Source organism: Sceloporus occidentalis, unplaced genomic scaffold (assembly GCF_023333645.1).
Source record: "Sceloporus occidentalis isolate IW3139 unplaced genomic scaffold, rSceOcc1.0.p SCAF_106, whole genome shotgun sequence".
Classification (NCBI taxonomy): Eukaryota; Metazoa; Chordata; class Lepidosauria; order Squamata; family Phrynosomatidae; genus Sceloporus; species Sceloporus occidentalis.
The window spans coordinates 565,184-571,028 of NW_028317086.1; positions in this window are offsets into that span (position 1 = coordinate 565,184).

A 5,845-nucleotide genomic window follows, 5' to 3' on the forward strand; every position below is an offset into this window, starting at 1 on the left:
TCTGCCAAACCAATGCTAACCACCAGCCGACCATAAGCTTGGTGGGCACGTCAATAAACACATCAGTGATCAGGAGAGGATTGAGCCCAACTCGCCTTCCTTCACACCAGCGTCCAACTCTGTAGCTTACCAACCCAGACCGGCAGGGACGCACTACCCGCCTGCTGTGACAAAAAGAAAAGAAACCACATAAATAGGGAGGGAGGGTGGCACTGACTAGGGTCACCCAAAGGGCACATTTACAAACCCCAATCACAGAGCCCACACTCATACATGCTCCCTGTGCATTCAGCTATGCTAATTCCCAGGGGCCTGGAAGAACTTTAAATCATCACTACAGTGAGTGTGTCTTTTATTTTAGTGTTCCTGGTTAAAAAAAGGATATTCATTAACGCAGTGCTATAACTAAATAGTTCTATTGTCCTGAAATAGTTTACCCTTAAAAGTTCTTCAATGGCAATTATGGCATCCTACCAGAGGCGTATCTACTGAAAATAGCGCCTATGGCAAGCACTGAAATTGCGCCCCTGTCCAAATAAAAACCCATTTACTAGCCCCTGCTGCCTATATAGATATATATAGATATATATATATATATATATATATATATATATATATATATATATAGTCCCTGCTGCCGATAGCGGGTATAGATCAACACGCAAACCCAGATCAATTGAAATTCACTTGTGATCTCAGCACTGAAGGTATATATCAAATAAACAGAATCAGACATACAAGTCCTGTATTTGCAGGTATACAATAATAATATATGAAACGTAGCATCGCAGGTATAGATCAACTGAATAAGACATATTAACCCTGTATTTGCAGGTACACATAAATAATGTATGGAAACATAGCATAGCAGATATGGATCTACAGCATAACACAAAAACCCAGCTTTGCAGGTAAAGATCAATTGGAATTCACATAAAAACACGGCATTAAAGGTATATTTAAAAAACCCTAAATTACAGGCATAGATCACAGGTTGCACACCGCAAAGCCAGCCCTGGCGTCCACACTGCCGACATAGAACCTGACCAGCACCCAGATTACACACATAAGATTTGCCATCTTTGTCCCCAAATAGCCCACCACAAGTCAACTTTGTCCCCAAACAGTCCGGCCAGTGCCATCTTTGTCCCATATACACCCTGCCTGTGCCATCTCGGTCCCCAAGGCTCAAACCTCCTGCTAGTGCCATCTTTGCCCTTCCACAATTATACATCTATGATACACACAAACACTTTTACAGTCACTCACTAATTCACACTTTAATTCAGAGAACTCATCCACACATTAACTCATGCTCTCCCTCATTCAATCAATGCATCCACACAATAACTCATGCTCGCCCTCATTCAGACAACTCATCCACACATTAACTCATGCTCTCCCTCATTCAGACAATACATTCACATATTAACTCATGCTCGCCCTCATTCAGACAACTCATCCACACATTAACTCATGCTCTCTCTCATTCACTCAATGCATCCACACATTAATGCACACTCTTTACTTATATCTACCCCCCTCCCTCATCACTTTTTAACCCCCTCCCTCCCTCATCACTTTTTAACCCACCCCCTCCCTCACCACTTTTTAACCCCCTCCCTTACCACTTTTTAACCCCCTCCCTCCCTCCCTTACCACTTTTTAACCCCCTCCCTCCCTCCCTTACCACTTTTTACCCCCCTCCCTCCCTTACCACTTTTTAACCCCCTCCCTCCCTTACCACTTTTTAACCCCCTCCCTCCCTCCCTTACCACTTTTTAACCCGCTCCCTCCCTCCCTTACCACTTTTTAACCCCCCTCCCTCCCTTACCACTTTTTAACCCCCCTCCCTCCCTTACCACTTTTTAACCCCCCTCCCTCCCTCCTTTTTAACCCCCCTCCCTCCCTCACCACTTTTTAACCCCCCTCCCTTATCACTTTTTAACCCCCCTCCCTCCCTCACTCACCACTTTTTAACCCCCCTCCCTCCCTCACTCACCACTTTTTAACCCCCCCTCCCTCACTCACTCACCACTTTTTAACCCCCCTCCCTCACTCACTCACTCACCACTTTTTAACCCCCCCCTCCCTCCCTCACTCACCACTTTGTAACCCCCCTCCCTCACTCACCACTTTTTAACCCCCCTCCCTTATCACTTTTTAACCCCCCCCCTCTCACCTTGAAGTCCAGCGACGGGAGCACGATGTTGCTGTCTTCCTGCACCGCTCGCTGGTGCCCGCTGCTTCACTGCTGAGCGCCGTAATATGACGTCATATTTCGGCGCCCAGCAGTGAAGCAGCGGGCACCAGCGAGCGGCTTTTAAACACTGATGCGGAGGAGATAGAGGGGCGCCTAGCAACCGCTCGGCGCCCCTCTATCTCCTCCGCATCAGTGTTTAAAAGCCACTCGCTGGTGCCGGCATTTCATGCAGAGCGCCGCAATATGCCTGCATATTGCGGCGCTCTGCATGAAATGCCGGCACCGGGATGGGGGTAGAGGGCTCGTGGAGGAGAATGAGGGGCGCCGAGCGGTTGCTAGGCGCCCCTCTCTCTCCTCCGCATCAAAAAAAAAAAAAAAAAATGCCGGTGAGCGGCATTTAAAAGCCGCTCACCGGCGCCCCCCTTGGGATGGCGCCCATGGCACGTGCCATGGCTGCCATACCCTATATACGCCTCTGCATCCTACATTGTACTTGTCTGAATCAACAAACATGTCCTCTCCTTCAAACATAACTTTGTCAGAAAAGACTTTGTCAGGAAAAGACTCTAGTAAATGTCTGACCCAGGTGTGGTACTCGTTAATTTTTCAGTCAGTGTTCCCTAAATGTATATTTTTTTCTTGTTGCCCTCCTTAGTGTGTTATTCTGTTCCTCTTGCCTGTAGGTGACTTAGGCTGGGTAGGTTTAGGTGCAATATCTACCAATCCTTTTGCTCAGAGATTACCTTATATGATCTAAAGTGATATATATATATATATATATATATATAATCTTATGTGAATCAATTATATTGTTTAATTATTGTTCCAAAAAACATGTTCTTTATGATATTAGGTTTTCTAATGATTTTTGCATAAATCGCCATCTCTTTTAAAGCGAGCCTCATATGTGTGTAATGATCCCTACCTTCCACCAAGTCGTTATAATGGCTTAGTAATTATGCTGTTGTATAAGTTTTGAAAAACATAGAGGTCGCTTCTTCACACAGTGGATCATAGGCAACAGAAGGCAAGAGACAGAGCTAGCCCGTGCCCCTCATCTTTAAGCAGATGCAATCAGCTCAGTACTTCCCCTACCTGGTACTTAATTAGCTCTGAATACTGTCTGAATTAATGTATGAAGTGAGCGCAGGAACCGTTAGGAATAATTTATGTAAATTGCAGCTGTAGGTTTGACAGGGTGAGTGTGGAGATTCAGATATTTGTGTCTGTTAACCCTTTCGTTGATGATGGTTGTTTCAGCAGCACTTGCTGCATTTGAAGATCGAGATTCTTTTTTTGATACCTGTGGAATTTTTCTGCATAAACTTAATTATTTTAGACACCCCATACCTTTTTTTCCCCAGGTAAATGTTTATTGTTATTTTTACCTAAAGGTAAAAAAAAGTGAGGCAGGTCATTTTATTTTTGCCTCTTGTCAGACAGAAATGCAAGGTCAACCAGGTTTTCTCTTTAAGTAGCTGAACCAAAGCCAGAGTTGTGTATAAGCCAAGGTGGGCTCAACATTTGAGTCGGCACCGCTCCAGCCTCTGGATCTAGTTGTAAATGTTGGAATTGCCTCTTTAACTATACAGTTAAACACGTAAAACTTCTGCTGGAAGGGAAGATGGCTGCCAGTTGGTCCAGAAGCCAATCTTCAGCCGTCACTACATTACAGAAAAGCTAAGGACACACTAAGGCGGCACCACATACAAGGTACATAGTTGGCATCCAGGGTGCATTTTGCCCACCAGGAACCACAGAAGGGGTAATAAATGCATTTAGTTATTCTGAAATTATCGGAGGTTCCACTTCAATCTTGCCAATCTTGCAAATGCTATTTACTGTTTGTGTGGTACAAAAATGAACAACAGTAGTAAATATGATACCCTTATGAGCTAGTTATTAGATTGAATGCTTTTCAGGTTATTTAGGTAACAACATCTGCAACAGCTGTATTGAGTGCCTGTAGAAGAGGCTCCAGAAGGCTTTTGATCCTAACACCTTTACACACAGAGAAACTATTTAAGGTTCTTGCTTTATAGACATCATATGGAGCATAGCGCCACATCTCAAAAAGCTTGTCTCCACAGGAAACGTTCTCCATATTTATCAGACCTGAATAAATTAAACATGGAGACATGAGATCAAAGCTAAACTGTTAATCTCATCAAGATCTCTCTCCACTTTATTGTATTATTTAACGAAAAGATAGAGCGTGTCTGCAAAGATTGTGTCCCTATGTGCCTTTTGTCACTCTATTTTATTTAAGACACCAAACATACATCAGAAAAATAATTAAAATCCAGTATGCAACATTCTCTGCTCATTGCTTGTAACTTTTTCTTAAAGGGGAAGTGCCATTGATAAAATATTTTTCAAATTGAGCATAAAATACGGTACTCTATACAGTAATGTAGGTTAGCATTGACAAAAAGTTGGTTTTATCTTATTTTCTTCTACAGTAAACTTCCTTTATTAGCAGAGCTGGAATCTGCCATTGTTGTCATTCATGATATTTTGGGCGACTTTATCTGCGCAATCACCACACTGAGCTACACACATACATACAAATGGCTAATATGCAGCTGCCTTAAAATATTGTATTATGCAAAAACTATAACTAATAAAACAGCCAATAGAAAATAAGAAATAATTGCAGTTCCCAGTTAAATAAAAAGATAGAGTAGGTAACAAAGTTTTTATAGGTTAAAATACACCAACAGGGAGTTTCATGACATTGCATTCTAAATACACAGACATTAATACAGTATGTGGTTGGTCCCCCAATTGCAGCTATAACAGTCTCCACTCTTCTGGCAAGGCTTTTCACAAGATTTTGGAGTGTTTCTGTTGGACTTTTTGCCCGTTCATCCAGTAGAGCATCGTGCAGACATCCACCGGCTGCCGGAGAGGAAGATCCAGGTCCCCTGCAGCGCTGTGGGGGATCTGGATCCTAACCCTGCTGCTTGTACACAGCAGGGGTAAATGAAAAAGAAAAACACAAATTGCGCACCCCTGCGCAAAACCCCGATTATTGCCTGCACCCCCACTTTAAAGACTTAAACTGGGGGTAAAAATCGTGGCCTATATTCGGGCAAATACGGTATGTTTGTTACAGTTTATAGCAGAGCCTCTTCACAGAGGGCCGTGTTCTGCCAGGAGCTACATAGTATCATTGTAGAGGTCTGGATTCTGACAGAAGCTAAGTATCAATCTGGGCAATGGTTTTGAATAGATCTAGGTCATTTTTGAAATCGATTAATTACAATCTCAAGCAATTTGGATGAAAAATAATGGCAAATGTTGCCAAAATGTACTAAACCTGTCTTTGTAAAAGTGTGTGATTTGTGCTAGAGTACACTAGAAATTATTGTCCACCATAAAATTTAGGGGTTTATTATCCAAAATAAAGTATTAGTTGGATTAGTTCTGGTAAGACTTAACTATATATTCTAAAGGGCCAACCCCAGATGGTTCTTCTGTCAAAAGGGCCAGGTTTCCCCTTCATAACACATAATTTGAGATCATATTACCATCTTAATGCTATGCATTCCAAAGGGCCAACCCTGTAAGTTCCTCTATGAGGAAGACCAAAAGGTCCCCCCCTTCATAACGCATAGTTAAGGAATCATCTCACCAATT